At 34.6% G+C, this 24,268-nt stretch overlaps 1 pseudogene; it reads right to left on the reverse strand.

The window, feature by feature from the left end:
* Positions 1–2,056: 2,056 nt before the first annotated feature.
* LOC149191966 (5S ribosomal RNA) lies at positions 2,057–2,175 on the reverse strand (annotated as a pseudogene).
* Between the last annotated feature and the right edge of the window lie 22,093 nt (positions 2,176–24,268).

Below are 24,268 nucleotides of genomic sequence, written 5' to 3' on the forward strand. Positions count from 1 at the left end.
ATCTTTTATCATAATGTAAATGTTTCTTATCATAATGCCTATAGCTATGCAAAGACTAATTATGCATGTAATAGGCATTAAATATTCGAGAGTCCAAGGGAATTTCAATAGTCATGAGGGAAAATGAAAGGTCATGGTAGGTGAATAATCGCCTCACTTCTATAAATATAACCTCATGGCTCATTTAGGGGGACTTTAGCACTTGATCTAGGACTAACATTAGATAGTTGAATTATGCTTAAGGAGCTAGAGGTACTTTGCTCTTGGCATCTAGCAGATGAATTGTGGTGAGGCTAGGGTTTTACTTTGAAGATGGTATGAGCAACCCATGTTTCACTATTAGGCTTTGATGGTTCACAAAACATGTACTTGTATTTGCAGCAGAATAATAAGTTCTTCACTTTCGGCATCGATTCCCATGCTTCTTCATTATGGTCATATCGATTGTTTGGTATTTCCATTGCATTTGTACATGTGTTTTCATGTGGGCGACATGTTAATGAACTAATTCATGGCTTTTGGATTTCATGTCTATTTTGAATTCTTCCTTTCTTATTTCACGCTATGTCGTTAACTTATTGTGAGCTGATTTTCAATTAATGTCTATCACTTTCTTATTTGTGCTTGTCTGAGATGGTTTTAGCTCACTACCCCTTCTTGAGGCATACTTCTTCTTGTGCTTTAGTTGTTGAATTCTTGTATCTTGTTTTGCAAGTTATCAATCATGGGTTGACCTCATTCCCACTGTCCAAGCATTTATTTCTTGTCCCCGCTCTAACATCATCATATTTGACAGCCAGTAGCAAAACATTCATAGTGACAGTTGGGCCCACATACTAGATGGGGCACCTATCCGAAATGGTGTGAGGCCTAATTGGGACTTCACACTAGGGATACCTCCTAGCTGTTGGCAAGACATTTCCCCCACTAGCATAACTATAATGAATAATGAATAATTAATCATTTTTATTTTTATGTAATTGGACCAAGTCAAAATGTTTAGATAACATAACATAACAAGACATTACAACATTTCTTCCATATTGGGCTAGAGAGTGTCTCTCGTTGCAAAAATGTAATAACATAAAATTAAAAATATATTTTATAGAAGAGTTTGATTGTGAAATGAGATGATTTTTAGGCATGTAGTATTGCTGAACCATAGTATTAACTCATAGTGTTGTAACAAAGTCTATTTACAAATTAATAATACCCATAATAAAAGAATAAATGCCCATATATATATATATATATATATATATATAATTCTTATTCACTCTTTCCCCAAAAAAAAATTTAATAATAATATTAAAATATTCATTTCTAGTCCGATGTATCTTAAATTGGGTTCTCATGACTTTTAGTTTTTCTTAATTCGTATTTACTCTTTCACTTCAACTTTTAAATAATTGGTTCTAAATCCTTATTTGGTTAGTTTTTTTTTTATTTTTTTTTTAAGGTTATAGTGTTTATTAATTAGTTTATTTTTATTTTCTCTTTATCTTTATTTTAGTTTTTTCTCAAGTAAAACTATTTAATTTTTATTAATTAATTGGTTCTTAAACATTGCATTAAATGATTTTTATTCAAATTGAAATATTATTATATGGTACGTTATAGTACCATTAACATTTGATTTTTAGAATTGTTTTTCTCTACATTATTTAATTGCATTATTAGATTAGACTCTCCATCTTAGTCTTGATAATGAACCACATTAGGTGGTTCGACCAGATATTTGTCAATGTGATTTGAAAATATTTCTCAAAACAATATGAATCAACTTGAATTTAGAAAATATTAAGTTTTCATGTGCTTATTAATGAAGTTTAATGGTTACAAAATTATTATTTTAATTTATATGGTAGAATACGACTCTTTTGTTTTTTCATAAATCCAGGGAGATTAACCTAAAGGGATCTACCTGCCGGCCAAACAAGCAAGGCCTAACCCCAAGGGCGCCGAGGAGATTTGACCCCGTGACCTCCCAACTGGCGAGGTACTTATCAATGATAACTTAACTAACTAAGCTAACCCTTAGGGCTTACAACAGGGGAGGGTGCAACACTAGGAATTTCCAAGAAGTCACCCATTCCATTACTACTCTAGCCCAAGCGCGCTTAGTTGTGGAGTTCTCATGGGATCTTGTGCATTAACGCTGGTATGATTGCACCCTTAAATTCCCTACCAACTGCTTAACAAACCCACATAGGCCTTAATTTATAATTTTATATATATTTTAATGTGATAGAGGGTTTAGATATATATCAAAACTAATTATAATATTTTTGCTTTTAAATTTAATATTTCAATTGTGAAATGAGAGATGGTTTTTGGGCTTGTGGTATTGATGAACCATGGTATTGGCCCATGGTACTGTAACAAAGCATATTTACAAGATAATAATATCTAATGCTAAGTGAACATGAATATTCATGGTTTAAAATATTGTTATATTATAAGTTTATTATAAATATTAAAGTTTTTTATGTGCTTATTAATGAAATTTAAATAGAGTTACATAATCATCTTTTTAATTTATAATGTAAAATGGATCTTAACTTATAGTTACTACTTATATGTTATATATTTTAATATGATATGTATATTGTGATTTGTTTTGTTTTGTTTTGTTTTTTTTTCTAAAAAGTTATTCTTAATTTTATTAATAAAAACAAAATTACAATATAATAAATTGAATTTTATTATTTTTATTACTTTTAAAAATAATACATTGAGTGGACATGTAGATGTTTACAAATCCTTTAAGTGTCATAAATCTAACATATTAATATAAATTCACAAATGTTTACATACTTTCTTACATTACAACTAGATATATTGTAGAGCACCTCTCAACGCAAAAACAAACCATGGTCAGACTAAAATTAAATTCAAAATTATAACTTAGCATAACCACCTCCACAAACCCATACTAATCCTAAAAGTGACCATATAGAGTAGTTGATATTTCAGGAGAGTATTCCATATTCCCTTAGTTAATTGGAAAACGTTGGCAACTCAAATAGAAGTTGGGGGTTGGGGTTGAAAAAGATTCGCCTCTTTATTTTAACACTTGCAAAAAAAGTCTCTAGAGGTTGGTATACAATGAAGACTTTGGGCAAGAGTTGTGAAAACAAAGAATTTAAGGGGTATATCTTTGAAATCATGGTTCAAAACTCAAATTCAAAAGGAAACATGATTTAGGAGCCTTTATAGCATGGAAAGCATTGGTAAAAGCTTTCCCCTCAATAGGTACATGGGCAAACCGGAAAATTAGGAATGGTAGCAAGCTGAGGATTGGAGAGGATCCCTAGATGGGGGTCACAGGCAATTCCAATTATTAGATGTCTTGTTGGAAGCGCTCCATGACCATGGGATTTTTACTTAAAATCTGCACCCACACAACCTACAGGTGAACATAAATGTTTGGCACAAGGATGGGAGACAACATATAGCCTGAATCTACAAGGGGGGTGTTTATGCCAGCCTACTTCATAGTGTTATTAAATTCACTGGAGAGGAGGACCAACTTAAATGATCCAAAAAATTGGGAAATGCGGTATACATTGTAAATTTGGGGTATTGTTGTGCTACTCAACAACCCCCCATTATCTTTAGACTTAGGAGAAAGAATAATGGGGACCCTTTAGAAGTTTTAGGATATAATCCTTGTGTGTTTAGATAAAATAGGATAAGTTTTATTTTTACTCTTTAATTTTAGAATAAAACAAAAAAGTTTATGAATAAGGTCATAAAACCTTTTAGGAACCCTTTTGTAGTTTTAAAAATATGAACTATAAATCTAAATCAATCACAAAATTAATGAAAAGACTATAAAAGAATAGGTCTTATTAAATAATACACATAGTATCAATGATTTCAAAGAACAACCGCAAAGCTAAAACTGCGAAAAGCCGAAATGCGAACTTGCGAAATCACGATAAGCCGATAAGCCAAATACAAATACCGATTGCGAAATTGCAAAATGTGAAATGCTGAGCCAACATTGCATACCATCAAGAGTCGATATTGCATTCTGTCAATTGATGGATGCTGATATCACGATTTGTTAAATTTCGATCTTTCACTAACATACATCCCATGCCTATATACTTTTTGGAAATGACAGATCGCTGAGCTATATTATGTCACTTGATACCACACACCGATAAAAGATTTTCCCATATAATGAAAAGTGTCAATATCATGTGAACAAACGTTTGGAAATTTAATGACCACTCTGCGTAGTTCTAATTTCGAGGTTTTTATTGATTGGTAATAGTTTTTAGTTAATGTGAAGGGATTTCCATATAACTCAAATTGAATTGATATGACCATTTGCATCCTTCAAAGCTCTTGCTACTTATCTTAGTTGGTTTCTTTACAGGTAAATTCTAATAAAGAGCAGTTAAAGGACATGTCAAGAATAACTAAGGCAAGGAGGAAGTCCGTAACACAATTAGAACCAGTCTTGCCACCTGAAGAAGTGTCTGAAATGTCTCCATTTTTTATACATACTACATGTACTCTGGGCGCAGGTTTCACCTCCTGGGAAGTGATATACAAACTATTCGAGGATGAAAATCCGAGAGTAATTGTGAAACAAACTGCTACTATTGATGATTCTCCTCCAAGTAACAATGCCGCATGGAATGATGTGGCCAATTCATTTCTTCATAGAATTGTTGCTCACCCTAAAATCCTACCATATACAGATATGGTGAGATGGGTTGTCGACCAACTCAACATTATAGACAGAACATTTATAATGCTGAGGAAGACAATTATTGGGTCTTTTAAAGCTGAAGATTTAAGGAAATTGTATCATCTACCTCCACCTCAGAAGAGGTATGATACAATTCATCTAGAAATTCATGCAAGAGGATTAAAACCCTGCAGACCTGATAAGAGAATGGAGAAGGGACCTGAACAAACATAAGTGAGAGGAAAGGGGTATGTATTCATTAGCCTCCATTGTTGGCCCTTTCTCTCATATTGCTGCTATGTTATGTCACCTCTATGGTTATCCAAATACGCATAAATTCTATGAAGAATGGGTGCCATTGATAGAAGGCTCTGCTGATGGGTATGTAATGGATTGGGTGACTATATTATCCAACAATTTGACCACCCAAATCCACAATTACAGACAAAAGCACATTATTCTCAAAAGAACGACTCCTCCTTTCTTTATGAGCACCTATGCCATGGATGCAATTTGTTTTTCTTATGATTTTCCATCTCTTGGATGGAAATTAATAAACCAATTTCCTAGCCCTATTTATGTTTATATAGATATCCTTTGGGAATGGAAATACGATGCTCACTTGTACAAAATTTGTCATGAATTTATGCTCCCCATCCACCAAGAAATCTTTGGCAGAAAAGCCCCTAGACTTACTGCAGAAGCCAATAAAGACCTAAAGCCTATAGGAAAGTGGTTTGGGGAAGAATCATTCACCTACATTCATGTTTTTGGTAGCCTTTCCCATCCTCATGTTTTTCCCCTTTTTGTCCTAGATAAGTTGTTGGCCAAAGAAGTCACTTATAAAACAATTGGTAAGGGCTTAACTAAAGTACTTAAAGATGCCAAGAAATTCACCTGGCCAAGTTTTCCTATTTCTTGTGGTACCTATGCCTTAGAAAATTTCAATAATTTTTCAATTGAGATTGACCAATTAAGAGCCATTAATTTGCCAACCATATTAAATTGATCATATGACCCATAGGGTGTAGCAAAAGATGTTACAGCACAGGCTAAGCTCAAACCATTTTTTAACGAGCCTGAGAAATTTGATGATTTGTTTGAAATGGTTTCGAAATATTATATGGTAGAGAAATTAGTAGCAAATCATCTAAGCCCTGACGAATTTTTTATTTAATCAATAATGCCAGTGGATAATAGCCCATTTTCTTGAGACCCTATTAAAACAATTCCGATAGAATTCAAAAACTTTAGATGCATAAACTTCCTCCTCAAAAGCTCCAATTTCTTCCCAAGTCTCTGAAATAACTGTGAGCACACAAGATAAATCAAAGTGGAGAACAAATTAGATGAAGTATGGGAGGAATTCAATCGCGTTTTGACAACAGAAGAAGCTTGGGTTACAAATTTCTTAGCCGATATACAAGCAGAACAAGTTGCAGTCAACAGAGAAACCGAGCAGGTTCCAGAGACTACAGGGACAACCTTGTTTACTATTAAGGCTTCCCAAGAGGATACTATTCCTAAAAATCCCGAGAGTAATATTAATGCTGAGATTTTCAATCAATCAAATTGTTGAAAATGCAACAAGATGATGGAGCTTAGTGGAAAGGAGTCGCCTTAACTAAGTGGGCCCGCAGGCCATTTTTGGCGCAAAGTCTATTTTTAGACTATGTGTATTTTTAGACATATGGATCATGGTCTATGAGTTGCAGGATGCTATTTGTGGATGATTGGTCATGTTGGTAAAAATAGATGGACTTCTATTTTTAGACATATGGGCAGAGTCTAGTTTTAGACTGCCAGGCTAAAAATAGAACAATCGAATATTATTAGCTCTTAATAATATTTGGACTATAAACATTATCTTATCCTCTTGGAGCACTTCAGTTCGAGCTACGGATGTGGCACATGCAAATTCCAGAAGGAAATGCGCTTTTCTTATGGGTCAGTTGAGCTATTGCATGATGGAATTCAGTTAGAACTTAAGTGATTGAGTTTGGTGGAGTTGATTGAGGAGTTGATGGAGTTGTGTTCAGTTTGACTTAGTTGAACTAGTTGTATTTAGTCTAACTACAGAATACACTAGTGATGAGTGATGTGAATTAAATGTTAATTAATTCACTAATTATTAACTCATAAATCAACTAAAGAATACATCAGTTAACTCAGTGCATGGACAGTTCAGTGGAGACAAGTGTTAGAGGTGGAGACTACTATCAGTTGTGACTATAGTTGTGCATGAGATTTACACAATCAATGATTGAGATTGCCAATGAGGATTGCGTAGTACAAGCCAAGGGAAAACGAGCTTGGATCATTCCTATTCTCACTTTGGATTGCGCAGTAGAGGCAGGCAGACAGCGGAGGAGATTTGAACCTGTGACTTGATTCAGATCTGAGCTAGCTTGTGTGTAGCAGGTGGAGATAGTACTGAGTACTTGTGAGGAGTATTGTACTATGTATTGTTACATGTTCTCTATCACTATAATATACAGATAGTTGGGGGCTTTCAGCTGTATGCACTGTGTTGATATGTGTGATTGATGTTTCAATGTGCACATGCGATTGTTTCTTAATTCTGCAAAATTGATGATCAACGTAGAGGAGGTTATGTATTATGCATGCATTTCGCAAATAGTGTATAATCAGGATAATCTTTGTGAATAAGTGTTATATTATTCAAAATTTCTACATGGTATCAGAGCAGAGTTGATCATCAGATCTATTATTCAGAAAGTGATTACATTTTATTTCTTTAGGCAGAGTCTGTAATCAGGCCAGGTAGCCTCTGGATTCATCCTTCTTTTGGAAGGTAAGATATCCAGTAAAAGCCCATACAGTCAATCTCTGTACGAGAAATACTTTGTTCTCACGAATTTTAGATAAGAAGCGGTTGAGTTTTGAGCTGGTGGAATTCGAATTTGCAGTAGTGTTTTCTTGGTGTCGAAGTTGAAATGTCTTTCAACGGATTGCGATTGGAGTATGCCCTTGAAGGCAGTTCGAATTATATTGCATGGAAAGACAGGATGGAGGCGGTGTTAGATGACAATGGGCTAAAGGAGTTCATAGAGGCTGAGGTCCCAAAGCCTATTGATGCTGCTCACGTTGAGGCTTGGCAAAAGAAGACAACAAAGTGTCGAAGGATTCTATTGGAGGGCGTGAAGGATCACATTGTATCCAGCCTGCATGGAAATGCTTCTCCATACTTGATGTGGAAAGCATTGATAGATTTATTCCAAAGCAAGAGTGACCAGAGGAAGTTGGCGCTCAAGGATAAACTTAGAAACATTAAGTGTGAGAATGGAGACAGTACGCCCAAGTATCTCACGAAGTTCACCCAATGCAGGGATGAGCTGGGAAGTGTGGGGGTGACTGTCGATGATGAGGACTTGGTGAGCTTGGCTCTCCTTGGTCTTCCGAAGAGTTGGCATTCCTATCAGGACTCTGTCAATGGTCAGGAGAAATTTCCAGGATGGGAGAGACTTTGGTCGGATCTTGTGCAAGAGGAGATCAGGCGGAATACCAGGGACGGATCTTCATCAAAGGAATCTGATGAAGAAAATTGCGCTTTGGCTGCCAAAGAAAAGAAGGGGAAGGAGAAGGGTTCTATTTCTCAATCCAGTTCTTCCAATGATGGGAAGAAGGTTGACAAATCGAAAGTGCGATGCTTTCGTTGTCATGAGGTGGGCCATTATGCTGCAAATTGTCCACGGAGGAAATCTAAGAAGGGATTCGGGGAAGGATCTGAAGGTGAGGCACTTGCTTCACAGTTTGAGTTGGATTTCACACTCTTCACATGCATGGTTTCATCCATGGTGGGAAGTGGTTGGTTTCTTGATAGTGGAGCTTCTTTCCATATGACCAGTGACAAGAGTTTGTTCATTACTTTGGAGGAGAAAGATCTCCAGATACTCATAGTGATGGGTAATGATGAGAAGTATAGTGTCTCAGGTGTAGGCACGATTATTTTTCAGAGGGAGCATGGAGCTCGCCTTACCTTGACCGATGTCAAGTATGTACCAGGACTGAAGAGAAACTTGGTGTCGATCGTGATGCTGGAAGATGGAGGCTATGGTGTAGTCTTCAGTAAGGGAAAGGTTTTCCTTAGACACATCATCAATAGACAGGTGAATCAGATTGGTTCACGGGTCAAGAACCTGTATGCTCTTGAGGTTCAAGATGCATGCAAAGCCTTCAGCAACAAGGCAACTGATGGAGACTTGGTGGTTGAGAGGGAGCATATATTACCTCTCAACATGCAGAGCCAGAAGAAGTCTCAAACGATTGTGGAGGAGCCACGATTGGTGCAGCAGCTTCAGGAGGTTGTGGAGAAGCCACAATAAGGGAAGCTGAGAGGAGATCGAGTAGAGACATCTACTCATGCAGAGACCTCCAGTAGGGGGAAACTTCGAGCCAGGTGGGCAGAGGGATCACATGCAGCCATACCTCCAGGTAGGAGGTGGGGTGATGTGGATTGATCGTCCCAAGGAGGAGGGGCAGGATCCTTGAGGTACCCAACCTCTTGGATGAGACCTTGCTACGAGAACCCCGATGTGGAGTAGTAGGAACTGACTGATTGGGTAGAGACAGATGCGGATGGAGCGGTAGAGAGAGCGACAGTGTAGGGAATCCCAGGACAGCGCATAGCTAGCAGGCTGCAACAATACGAGAGGCACAAGTGTTTTGCACAATGCTAGGTGGCACAGAGAAGTGTGCAATGGTGTGAGATGCATGGAGATGTTGCAGTAGCGCAAATGTCAGAGAGTGTGCACTTTTCAGCAGCAGGTAGAGCTTCAGCATCAGAGTATGTTCCTAGCCCAACAGAGTAGTCAGTTGGGAGTGTTTTTGTTCCAAGTGTTGTTGGAGCAAGTGAACCGGGCAAATGTGTTGCATGCAGAACATTCCAGAGTTGCAGGATAGGGGTTGTAGATAATCCATATCTTGTTCAGAGGGAGTGTTGAAAATGCAGCAAGATGATGGAGCTTAGTGGAAAGGAGTTACCTTCACTAAGTGGGCCCGCAGGCTATTTTTGGCGCAAAGTCTATTTTTAGACATATGGATCATGGTCTATGAGTTGCAGGATGCTATTTGTGGATGATTGGTCATGTTGGTAAAAATAGATGGACTTATATTTTTAGACATATGTACGGAGTCTATTTTTAGACTGCCAAGCTAAAAATAGAACAGTCGAATATTATTAGCTCTTAATAATATTTGGACTATAAACATTATCTTATCCTCTTGGAGCACTTCAGTTCGAGCTACGGATGTGGCACATGCAACTGCCAGAAGGAAATACTCTTTTCTTATGGGTCAGTTGAGCTATTGCATGATGGACTTTAGTTAGAACTCAAGTGATTGAGTTTGGTGGAGTTGATTGAGGAGTTGATGGAGTTGTGTTCAGTTTGACTTAGTTGAACTAGTTGTATTTAGTCTAACTGCAGAATACACTAGTGATGAGTGATGTGAATTAATTGTTAATTAATTCACTAATTATTAACTCATAAATCAACTAAAGAATACATCAGTTAACTCAGTGCATGGACAGTTCAGTGGAGACAAGTGTTAGAGGTGGAGACTACTATCAGTTGTGACTATAGCTGTGCATGAGATTTGCACAATAAATGATTGAGATTGCCAATGACGATTGCGTAGTACAAGCCAAGGAAAAATGAGCTTGGATCATTCCTATTCTCACTTTGGATTGCGCAGTAGAGGCAGGCAGACAGCGGAGGAGATTTGAACCTGTGACTTGATTCAGATCTGAGCTAGTTTGTGTGTAGCAGGTGGAGATAGTACTGAGTACTTGTGAGGAGTATTGTACTATGTATTGTTACATGTTCTCTATCATTATAATATATAGATAGTTGGGGGTTTTCAGCTGTATGCTTTCCCCAGTACATACTGTGTTGATATGTGTGATTGATGTTTCAATGTGCGCATGCGATTGTTTCTTAATTCTACAAAATTGATGATCAACGTAGAGGAGGTTATGTATTATGCATGCATTCAACAAATAGTGTATAATTGGGATAATCTCTGTGAATAAGTGTTATATTATTCACAAATTTTTACACAAATGTCGTTGATGATATTGAGATAATTCTTAAGTTTCCTACTATCGAGATAGTCAAAATTGAAGGAATCCCGCCTTTGGATGTATTTTATAGTCCAAAGCATAAAGCAGTAATGAGCAAGTTAAGGAAGAAAAGAAAGCTAGAACAGTCGCGAGCGCTAGTTACAAATGACTCCTTTTCAAGTTCTTTGGAAGGGAACTCAAACAACCCTAGACGAAGAATTAAACAAATTATCTCAGTTCGCAGGAGCTTATGCTAGTGCTACCATCAACAAAGCTATAGAAATACAATTGCTAATGAAGGAAAAGGATCAAAGGGTTGTCCAGTGGGAACAAACTTTTCAAACAGAAAAGTAAGCAATTGAGCAAAAGTGGAAAACAAATCTTATCGAGCTGCAAAAGAGATTTGATGATTTAAAGATACAATTTTAAGCTGAAGTAAAGGACAAGGATGAAAAAATATTACAGTTGCAACAAAGAATAGACCAACTGAGAGAAAATCCAGATATAAATGAACTCCGCAAAGAAGCATCAACACTGGATATACTCTTAACAAAGAAGGAGGCTATTTTCTATAACAAATTGGCCTTAATTCATGACTTTAGGACATTTTAGGAAGATATCGACGAGAAAATCTCTGAGTATATAGATTGGCAAGACCGTGCTCAAGGAAGATCATCTGATCTTCCTCGATTTGAAGAATCACAAAAGAATATCGTATTTGGTGATTGGGATATCAAAATGAAACAATCAGATATGGTTATTATTAGAGATAGAAACCTTACCTCAAATTTCACCGAATGCATCACAGATACCTTATTGCAAGCCGATCTAATTCAGGAATGCCCAAAGGACTACTTTCCAAATGTCATAACTTTGAAACAATCTTGGCAAGAAACATCTAAAAGGAAGGTTCAAGACATTCAGAGTTTATCACAAGCAAACCTTGAATGTTATTGGAATTTTCTGGTGAATCCTCATAGTCAGTGGCTCGTGCTGAGGTGTCTCTCAAACGCAACAATACAGTTTCTTCCAGCACTTAATGATGTAATGTTTACGAGACAAATGTGAATGCAACTGATACATCCCCCCTAGCTGAAGCCACTCACAGACATATACAATCTCAGAGAGCAGATGAAGAATCAATCTAGAGCATAATCATGAGTTCTTGTTGCAACATATCAAAAATTTAGCTGTCCTTTATCTTAGCTTAGTTTGTTTAATATTTTTGGAAAGATTTTATTTTAAATATACTATTTTTGTAATATTAATAGCCTATTTAAACCCCTTTCATGCATTTAGAAAGTGGTCCAGAATTTTGAGAAGACAACTTTTGAACTTCACTATTGTTTGATTCAAAATTATCTAATTAAGAAGCTGAGCCTGAAAGCTATCTTTTTCATAAGCATAGCGATAATATATAGGGTACTATTATCTTTGTGATATCGCTATGTATGCTTGATTTAGATAGTGAATCTATTATGCGTTATTTCGTTATATAAATCTTTGATAATAATCAGTCATTATCACTATTGATGTGCAAGATTGGATGATTGTGATTATGTATGAGATAACGAGATTTTTTTATGTGATTGAGTTTTAATCAACTAAATTAATTTAGTTTATCATATATGCTTTCTATTCATTAAAGCATTGAATGATCTATATCATTATTTACTTTGTGAAATCTTTCTTTGAATCACATATGAAGATGTACTATCCTGGGAAATAAGTAGAATAAGTTTATTTAGTAATTTTACCATTAGCTATAAAATCATTCCATCAGTTTTTCATTCTGTTACTATATTAAATCTCTTTAAAATGGGAAACTGGTCCCTTTATATCCACTCGGACCTGCCAATTTCAATGGAAACAGAGTTGCTTTAAGCTCCCGACCGGGTGGTGTTCCCCAATGTTGAGGCAGTCAAGTTATATCCTTCAACATTTTTGGCGCTAGAAGGAGGGCCCCCGACTATGAATGGAAATAAAGTATAATCCCAAATCAAAAGGTCATCAAAAGAGTCATTCGCCCTCAAAATCTCCTCCGACTTCCAGATCTCACTCGAAATCTCCAACCCGTAGAACGAAAGTTGTAACTAAATCTCTTAGTTCATGCCCTAAGACAACTGACCAACCTCTTTTACAAGATTCACTTGAAGTTCAAACCTTAATTGAGAAATTAGAATGGATATGTATTTCCCAAGAAAAGACTCAGCATTCTGAGTTATCCAGAAGGTAGTGTATCTTCATCTTTTCCCACTTCACATATTTTGACTCGTTCTCAAAATGATAAATTCAAGATAACTCCATTTGAGTTTCCCTTACCTTCTCACCGAAGAATAACCCATAAATCAGAAGTTCAATCATCCACTAGTAAGATTTTTTCTTCATCTCCATTAAAAACACCATTATTTCGCTCCGCTTCATTCATTTCTTCCTATCCAACTAATCCATTCATCCCTATCATTCATTCCCAATCAACATGTGCTAGTTCAAGCGGTGCTAGCACAGGGGCTACATCTTCCACATAATCAACCTCTTTTATCACTACAACTTCTTTTCAAATTCCCATAATGGCAGGTAGGCAACAAAACCCACTAGTGGCTAGACAATGGACTAGTCTTGGAGCTATTCAGATGGAAACACCTATCCATCCCCTACCTAAGCATCCTGAATGATGGTTACCAAAGTTCAATCATGATGAAGGAATTCCTGCTGAAGAACATCTCCATAATTTTATGCTTTCCATTAATCTTAATGGAGTAGTAGAAGAAGATTTTGTAGTAAGATTATTCCCATACACCCTTGAAGGATCTGTAGGTTCGTGGTATTTTTCATTACCACTAGCATCTATCACTAGTTGGGATATATTTGAAGAATTTTTTTGACCAAGTTTGGTGATGATCGCACAACTGCTACTCTAATCAATGATCTATCAAATCAAAGCCAACCCCAATGAGAAAATCAAAGATTTCAATTCCAAGTTTTATAAATTGTTAAATAAAATTCCAGATACCTCTAAACCTAGAGTTGATGTTCAAATTGAGTGGTATAATTCTGCTCTTCCTTCTAACACTGCAATTTTTGTAGACAGGGCTAATAAAGCCACTTTAATTGATAATATGAAAGAGTTAATAATTGTAGAAAAAAGGATTCCCGCTTTAGAGAATAAAACTGCTCAAGAAGAGAGGAAATCTAAGAAAGTGACTTTTAAGGAAGAACAAAAGAAGAAAAATCCTAAAGATCCTTTTGATCTTGAAGGATGACAATTTTTTTTTTAAACTATGTCAAATGACATGGTAGATATAAAAAAAACAGGTAGCTGAATCTTCTAAAAATCCTTTCTAATATTTTAGGAGATCCCAAACAACAAACCCTCAACCTCCTAATGTCATATCAAATGCTAATCCAATCAAGAGGAGGAAGAGGAAGAAACAAAATTATCTGCCGATGAATGCCAAGAGGAAGAAGAGCTAGTTGAAGCACATGGATTATGGGATTTCATCCTCACTACATTAGAAAATTAGGAAGAAGAATAAGCCTTAGTTGTAGAGATTAGAAGTAAAAAATCTATTGATTCATCTTCTTCAAGTGCGAAATAGAGACCAGTTACTCCTATAAATAAGGATAAAAACACAATGAAGATATCTCCTCCCAAATCTACTGAATCCATCCCATCCCCTTCCAATTCTCCTTCTACATAAAAAAAATCTTATTGTTTCTGATAAATATATAGAGTATAATATTGTAGAAGATATGAAGAAAATGAAAGCCAATATTTCCATGTATGAGGCAATTAAACTTAAGCAGCAACACAATTTTTTGCTAAAAGAATTAAATGTTGTTCTTACATCTCCTTTTCCAACTGTAAAAGCCTCATTAGGAAAAGGAAAGCCTCCATATGATACTCCGAACAAGATTGATGCTTCAAATGCAATTTTAATTAGGGATCGGTCTAATTCTCAAACCCCTCCTTTCTTATTGACCTTTGAGGTTTTCAATAAAAATGTTCACAATATCTTAATAGACTCAGGTGCTTCTTCAAATATAATGCCATATTCAGTTTGTCTCAATCTAGACATAACACCTGAAAATTCTGCTATGCAAATTGTGCAATTAGATAGAACCAAAGTCAAGGTCTTAGGAGAATTAAATTTTGTTTTAATAAGATTATCTTCAAATCCAAGGGTTTGTCAGATTATTGATATATTGACTGCTAATATTATTGAATTTTATGTCTTATTTAAGCATGGATTGGTCTGAGAAATTACAGGGTTATTTCACCATAGTTTGGTTGCATATCTAGCTTCCTTATAATGGAAAAACAAATCAGATTCGAGTAGACAGAGAAAAGCATATGAAACACTCGGTTACTGATTTAGATGAAGAGAATGAGCCTGTAGTTTTTATGAATAACATCCTTGGCAATTATTCTTCAGAATCTTTCTTTGGAAGTTTTGCAGCTCATGAATCTCCCTTTTTAACAAACTCTGTTTCTTCTCAAACTGAAAATTATTCGCAACAAAAATTGACTTGATGTATTAATGTTGTAGATACTGTTGTAAATAAACATGAATCTTTATTTTGGACGCTTTATTTTGATGGTTTTAAATTTGTTGAAGGTTCAAGAGCTAGATGCATATTAATAAGCCCTATTGATGAAAAAACAATGCTAGCATGTAGACTAGAATTTGAATGTACTAATGATATTGCAAAATATGAAGCATTAGTACAAGGATTGTATAAAGAGATAAATAATGGTGTTAAATATCTTCAAGTCTTTGGTGATTCTGAAATCGTTATAAAACAAGTCAGAAACTATATTCATTGTGTTTCAAACCAGCTTAGACATTATCAATCCTTAATTCAAAAACTTATCTCACATTTTGTAGCATTCAATATTTATCCAATACCAAGAATACATAACACTAGTGCTGATATTTTTGCCAATGTTGCATCCAAATTAATCCCTTATGAAGATTTTAGTCCAGACAATTTTTCTATAGAATTGATTTTTCGCCCATCCATTCCTGATAATGTCACCAATTGGTGAGTGTTCATTGATGATAGAGATATCCTAGATTTTTTAACATCCGAAGAATCCTATCTTGACCAAGTAATTGATGAGGACGAACATGATTCTCAATTGAATGGATCAAAAGACAAAAATGCTCTGCCAACACCTGTAGTTAAGCTTGAGGATCTTTATGATCTTAAAGACAGATTTGAAAATGTCAACAACTGCGAACTTCAACACTCAACTTTGAGATTTGAATTAGTTAACCTAGGATCTGATACAAAACCCCAAAATATTAACTTAGGTCTTGGTCTCTTATCTAAAGAAAGAAATGCATTTATTCGTCTGTTGAAAAAATATAGAGATATTTTGTTTGGAATTATCAAGATCTGAGAACATATGATGCCTCCATCATTCAACATATCATCCAATGGTACCATATGTTAAACCCATTCAGAAAAAAATTAGGAAGACACATCCAAATTTGGAAACTTAGATTAAGAGTGAGTTGAATAAACTTCTAAAAGCTAAAATCTTCTTTCCAGTAAGACATTATAAATGGGGTTCCAACCTTGTGTAGGTTAGAAATAAAAATGGTGAGATTCGTATTGATTTCAGGAATCTAAATAAGGCATGTAAAAATGCTAATTTTCCTCTCCCATCAATGGAACAAGTTCTGCAATCAGTTGCTGGTTCTGAATTAATGTCCTTTTTAGATGGAATTTTAGGATACAATCATATCCTTGTTCATCCAGAATACCCATTAAAAACTACATTCAGAATGAAGTGGGGAACATATGCATATAAGAAAATGCCTTTTGGATTAATGAATGCAGGAGATACATTCTAGAGTGCTATAGACATTGATTTCAAAGGGTTGATTCATAAAACTGTTGAGGTATATCTTGATGATATTACAATATATTCAAAGAAGAGAAATAATCATTTGCATGATTTAAAGCAGATCTTTGAAAGGTGAAGACAACATGGAATTTCTCTAAACCCAAAGAAATCATTTTTTGCTCTGAGTGAAGGTAAACTACTTGGTTTTATTGTATCCAAACATGGAATTTGTATTGATCCAGAAATAATTAAGGCCATTTCTGAAATTCCATTACCTCATACCAAAAAATTAACACAGTATTTTCTTAGCCAAATCAATTTTGTTAAAAGATTTGTCCCCGAATTTTCTCAAATTTCCCTACCGTATATCTTGATGATATTACCATATATTCAAAGAAGAGAAATAATCATTTGCATGATTTAAAACAGATCTTTGAAAGGTGAAGAAATCATTTTTTGCTATGAGTGAAGGTAAACTCCTTGGTTTTATTGTATCCAAACATGGAATTTGTATTGATCCAGAAAGAATTAAAGCCATTTCTGAAATCCATCACCTCATTCCAAAAAATCAATGCAGTCTTTTCTTGGCCAAATCAATTTTGTTAAAATATTTGTCCCCGAATTTTCTCAAATTGCCCTACCATTACGAACAATGATAAAAAAAGATTCAACTTTTAAATGGGGTGATCATGAAGAGCTGCATTTAAAGAAATCAAACAAGTTGTTATTGATGCTCCTTCTCTATCAACCTCCAATTCTTTTGATCAGTTTATTTTGTATACTTTTTCCTTTGAGTTATCAGATGCAACGGTCTTAACACAACAAAATGAACAGAAAGTCAAAGCTCCTATAGTTTTTTTCAGCTCAAATTTTCAAGGAGTAGAATTAAATTATTCAGGAGTAGAAAAGCAAGCCTTTGTAGTTTACAAAGCTATCAAATATTTTAGACCTTTTCTTCTAAAAACTCATGTTAAAGTTATTGTTCCTTTCTCAGCGGTCAAAAAATTACTTATTCAAAAAGAGTTAGGAGAAAAGAGAGCCAACTAGGTGACTGCATTACAAGAATATGATCTAGAAATCAAACTCGCTAAAATTGTAAAAGGTCAAGGTTTTTGTAGGTTAGTCACATGAATGAATGATACATTAATGGATGAAGTAACATGTAATATTGAACAAATCATAGAGGTACTCCCTATTAGTACTCAGTCTCAATATGATGAGTTAATATTTTATTTAAAAATAGTTATGCTCCACTGAAAAGGGATGTTAAGAAAAATGGAGCCTTGAGGTTGAAAGCTAATCAATATCAATGATGTATTATTTAGAAAAAAATATGATTATGTTTTATTAAGATGTTTGGAAAAAACTGAAGCAGAAAAGGTCTTATAGGAAATGCATGATGGACCAGCAAGGGGACATTATAATGGAGATACACCGGCTCACAAAATTCTGCACACTGGATATTACTAGCCAACTTTATTCAAAGACACCCACATGTATGTAAGAAGATGCAAAATTTGTCAAAACGCTTCAGGAAGACAGAGGAGACCTTCCATGCCCTTGCAACCAGTCAACATCGAAAAACATTTTGAGCAATGTGGACTAGATATAATAGGTGAGATCGTTCTTTATTCTTCCAAACAACATAGGTACATTTTGACTGCAACAGATTATTTTACAAAATGGGTAGAGGCAATACCCCTGAAGCTAGCCAATTTTGAGAACATCATTGAATTCATTGATCAATTTATTATTCCCAGGTTTGGTATCCCTCATGCTCTTATTTTTGACACTGCTTCTTATTTGTCTGGAAATGCAATGACTGAATTTTCTTTGAAGAGAGGATTTAAACTTAAGTATTCCGAAAATTATTACCCTCAGGGAAATGGCTTAACAAAATCCACTAATAAAAATCTTATAAGCATCATCAAACGAACTATCAACCAAAATCAAAAGAACTGGCACAAAGCTTTAATATTTACTTTCTTGGTTGATAGAATAACTGAGAAAACCTCAATAGGCACCAAGGATAATTTTAGGGGCGAATGTTCGCCCTTTGGCGAAATTAAGGGGTTTTAAATTTTTAGTGGGCGAATATTTTGTATCATAGTACATTTTTACAAATCACCTCAAATAGCCCACCTTATTTTAAGGGAGAGGGTAAAAAAGGTAAATTTAGCTCTTGAAATTATGACTTACAACCTTCCATTCGCCCATTTTCAAGAATAGGTTTTATTTAAGTGAATCCATTCGCCCATTTTCAAGAATAGGTTTTATTTAAGTGAATCCTATGGGCCAAATACCATATTTATAAAAGAGGTATGGTAAATTAATAAAAATATAAATAAATGAGAGGTATGGTAAATAAATAAAACATTTTTTATATTTACTCCATAAGTCACCTTATATACATGTAACGGTGTAAACAAATAAAAATATAAGTAAAGTGGAGGTATGGTAAATAAATAAAACGTCTTTTTATACTTACTCAAACGGTATGGTAAATAAATAAAAATATAAATAAACTAGAAGTATCGTAAATAAATAAAACCTCTTTTTATATTTAGTCCATAACCCTCGTTCTATTTATGAAGGCTCAAGAAAGAGGTTTTATTTAAGTGAATCCTATGGTAAACAAATAAAACATTTTTTTATATTTACTCCATAAGTCACCTTATATTTACGAACACTCAAAAAATGGGTTATATTTAGGTGAAACCTATGGCCAAAATACTATGGGACAAATACCATGGACTAGATTGTTATTAATACCATGCAAAAAACCATTATTAACCCTAATATTAGAATTAATAAAAATAAAAATGGCACATGGTATTGACCCATGGTATTGACCCATGGTATTCACCAAAATGGCACATGGTATTGACCCATGGTATTCACCTGGAATGTAGCCTATTTAAATGGGGGAATCAAACCAGCATTTAGCCTATGCTAAGATTCACTAGGACTTTACAAAGTTTTATTATTTAGTGAAAGACTCGCCAAGATCTTACAAGATTTTATAATTGAGTAAAATATTCGCCATGCCTGGTGAGAGATTCGCCAAAAAATTATATATACATATTATATTATTGATAAAATCGCCTTCCATTTTTCCTATATACCATGGAGATTCACCCATTTATTATATTTATAAATTTAGGGGGGGTTCTTAAAATTTTCCCTGATAGGCACTTCTCCTTTTAATTTGGTATACGGGAAAGAAGCTATTCTACCTCTAAATCTATATATCCATTCATCAACCCTGGTTCAATTTATTGAAGAAAAACCTTCTTCTGCTTTGCAATTACGAATGTCTCAAATCCTAAAGCTAGAAGAAGAAAGAAATAAAGCTAAGCTAGTCCATGCTCACCATCAACAATTGGTCAAAGCTTCATTTGATGTCAATTTAGTCAAAGATAAAAATTTTGAAATCGGAGACTTAGTTTTGAAATGGGACACAATGCATGAGGACAAAGGAAAACATGCAAAATTTTAAAAACTCTGGCTTGGTTCCTTTCAGATTTTTGAGAAGATAGGTCCATCAACCTTCATTTTGCAAGATTTACAAAGGAAGAAGGAAATTCTTAGTGTTAATGGACTTATACTCAAAAAATATTTTTCATGAAGGAACATAAGTTCTTTTGTACACTATATAAATATTTTTATATATCATTTCCTTTTGTTATTAAAAGTACTATACTTTTGAAAAACACGTTGGAAGTTTCTCTTTATTTTTTTTGAATTGTTAAAATTATTTATGGAACAATTTAAAAAGCAAAAGTTTAAGTTGGAATCTAAGTATTGAATCTGTTTTAAAGCTTTGAAATAAGATAATCATTTAGTTATGAGATCTTTTGGTTTGAAACTCTTTAAAAAATGTATTTGTTGTGAAATGGTCTTGAAAAGTTATCTTTATAAAAGTAGAAATTAATATGAAGTCTTTAACATCTTTTACTTAAAGAGGTCATCCAAGACTCATAAAGAGTGAATGAAACCTCCTTGTCCATTTTTTTTTTTTTTTTTTAGAGTGTAATTCAAAATAATAAAAAACTTAAAAATTAAGAGGTCTCATCACGAGCCTGCTTACCATGATCATAGGAAACTAATAAAATTAAAATTATCATTATTAGCAACCAAACCAATATAATGGCTCTTAGTCACCAAAATTTGAGACAAGAGATCTCATCACGAGTCAACTTGTTCAATTTTATTACAACTTGTGAATGACATTATCATTTTCTGGCTACCAAACTAGGATAATGACTTTAAAAGTAAAAAAATAAAAATAATGAAAAATAAAAGAAAAAAGGATCTTCATTGCCTCTAAAGAATGTTATTATAATATGGATGGGATATTGATCCATTTTGGTTAAATGGTAATGCTGTCGAGGCTATGAATGCCTACTAGCAGTAGTAGCTCTACCAATGACTTATAAGCTTATTCAATACGCTAAGCTTCTAATAGTTTTTACTTTATCTTTTCAACCTATTCGCTACTGATTTACACAAAAAATATTTTCATCTATTGCAAACCTTGAGAATTTTTACGATGAGATGAATTATTTCATTTCAAAGTTATTTATATCGATCTAGATTTCAATTGTTTTTAAACTTTCTAAATAAATTTCTTGATAAAGGTTAACATTTTATAGAGATTAATTGTTTCGTTGAAAATTATCGTCGTACTCAATAAGCCCTCCATTATATTTAGACTTAGGAGAAAGAATAATGGGGACCCTTTAAAATTTTTAGGATAGAAACCTTCTTTGTTTAGATAAAATAGGATAAGTTTTATTTTTACTCTTTAATTTTTGAATAAAACAAAAAATGTTTATGAATAAGGTCATAAAACCTTTTAGGAATCCTTTTGTAGTTTTAAAATGATGTATTACAAATCTAAATCAATCTCGAAATTAATGAAAAGACTATAAATAATAGGTATTATTAAATAATACACATAGTATTGGTGATTTCAAACAACAGCCGCAAAGCTAAAACTGCGAAAAGACGAAATGCGAACTTGCGAAATCGGGATAAGGCGATAAGCCAAATACAAATGCCAATTGCGACATTGCGAAATTACGATAAACCGAATTGCGGAATGCCAAGCCGATATCGCATCCCATCAAGAGTCGATATCGCATTCCGTTAATTGATGGATGCCAATATCACAACCTATTAAATTCTGGTCTTTTGCTAATATACATCCCACGCCTATATACTTTTTGGAAATCACAGATCACTGAGCTATGTAATGTCACCCGATACCACACGTCGATAAAATATTTTCCGATATAATGACAAGTGTCAATATCACGTGAACAAACATTTGGAAATTTAATGACCACTTTGCGTAGTTCTAATTTCGAGGTTTTATTGATTGGTAATAATTTTTAGTTAATATGAAGGGATTTCCATATAATTCACATTGAATTGATATGACCATTTGCATCCTTCAAAGCTCTTGCTTCTTATCTTGGTTGTTTATTTACAAGTAAATTCTAATAAAGAGCAGTTAAAGGACATGTCAAGAATAATCAAGGCAAGGAGGAAGTCTGTAACACAACTAGAACCAATCTTGCCACTTGGAGAAGTGTCCGAAATGTCTCCATTGTTTACAAATACTACATGCACTCTAGACGCGGGTTCTGCCTCCTGGAAAGTGATATACAAACTATTTGAGGATGAAAATCCGAGAGTAATTATGAAACAGACTGCTACTATTGATGATTCTCCTCCAAGTAATGATGCCACATGGAATGATGTGTCCAATTCATTTCTTCATAGGATTGCTGCTCGCCCTAAAATCCTACCATATATAGATATGGTGAGATGGGTCGTTGACCAGCTCGACATTACACACAAAACGTTTATAACGCCAAGGAAGACAATTATTGGGTCTTTTAAAGTTGAGGATTTAAGGAAAATGTATCATCTACCTCCACCTCAGAAGAGGTATGATATACAATTCGTCTAGAAATTCATGCAAGAGAATCCGAACCCTGCTGACCTAATCATAGAATGGAGAAGGGACCCGAAAAACCATAAGAAAGAGGACATGGGTATGTATTCATTAGCCTCCATTGTTGGCCCTTTCTCTCATATTATTGTTATGTTATGTCGCCTCTATGGTTATCCAAATACACTGAAATTATCTGAAGAATGGGTGTCACTGATAGAAGCCTTTGCTAATGGTTATATAATGGATTGGGCGACTATATTATCCAACAATTTGACCACCCAGATCCGCAATTACAGAAAAAACCTCAATGTTCTCGAAAGAACGACTCCTTTCTTTATGAGCGCTTATGTCATGGATGCAATTTGTTTCTCTTATGATTTTCCATCTCTTGGATGGAAATGAACAAACCAATTTCCCAGCCCTATTTATGTTTATCTCGATATCCTTTGGGAATCGAAATACCATGCTCACTTCTACAAAATCTGTCATGAAGTTATGCTCCCCGTCTACCAAGAAGTCTTTGGCAAAAAAGCCCCTAGACTTACTGCAGAAGGCAATAAATACCTAAAGCCTATAGGAAAGTGGTTTGGGGAAGAATCATTCACCTGCATTCGTGTTTCTGGTAGCTTTTCCCGTCCTTGTGTTTTTCCCCTTTTTGTCCCAGATAAGTTGCTGGCTAAAGAAGTAGTTTATCAAACAATTGGTAAGAGCTTAACTAAAGTACTTAAAGATGCCAAGAAATTTGCCGAGCCAAGTTTTCCTATTTCTTATGGTACCTATGCCTTAGAAAATTTCAAGCATTCTTCAATTGAGATTGACCAATTAAGAGCCTTTAATTTTCCAACCATATTAAGAAGACCATATGACCCGCAGGGTGTAGCAAAAGATGTTACAACACAGGCTAAGCTCAAACCGTTTTTTAACGAGCCTGACAAATTTGATGATTTGTTTGAAATGGTTCAGGAATATTAAATGGTAGAGAAATTAGTAACATACCGTTTAAGTCCTGACGAATTGATTAGATTCAATGAATATCACCAACGAAGAACAACCCATTTGCCTGAGTCCTTGTTAAAACAATTCTGGCATAATTAAGAAACTTCAGACGCATCAACTTTCTCCTCAAAAGCTCCAATTGCTTCCCAAGTCTCCAAGAAAACTACTATAGTTGTTGAGCACACAAGAGAAATAAAAGAGGAGAACAAATTAGATGAATTATGAGAGGAATTCAACCACATTATGACAACAAAAGAAGCTTGGGTTATAGATGTCTCGACCGATATATAAGAAGAACAAGTTGCAGTCAACAGAGAAACAGAGCAGGTTCTAGGGACTATAGGGACAACCTCGTTTATTCTTGAGGCTTCCCAAGAGGATACTATTCCTAAAAATCCTAAGAATAATATTAATGCTGAGATTTTCTATCAATCAAATGTTGCTGATGATAGGGAGATAATTCTTGCGTTTCCTACTGCTAAGATAGTCCTCAAAATTGAAGAAACCCTGCCTTTGGATGTATTTTACATTTCAAAGCATAAAGAAATAATGAGTAGGTCAAGGAAGAAAATAATGTTAGAACAATCGCAAACACTAGTTACAAATGAGACTCCTTTTCAAGTTCTTTGGAAAGGAACTCAAACAATCCCGGATGAAGAA

Source organism: Pinus tabuliformis, chromosome 2_2 (genome assembly GCF_031772625.1).
Source record: "Pinus tabuliformis cultivar Carrire ecotype Pingquan chromosome 2_2, CPIR1, whole genome shotgun sequence".
In the NCBI taxonomy this organism is placed as follows: domain Eukaryota; kingdom Viridiplantae; phylum Streptophyta; class Pinopsida; order Pinales; family Pinaceae; genus Pinus; species Pinus tabuliformis.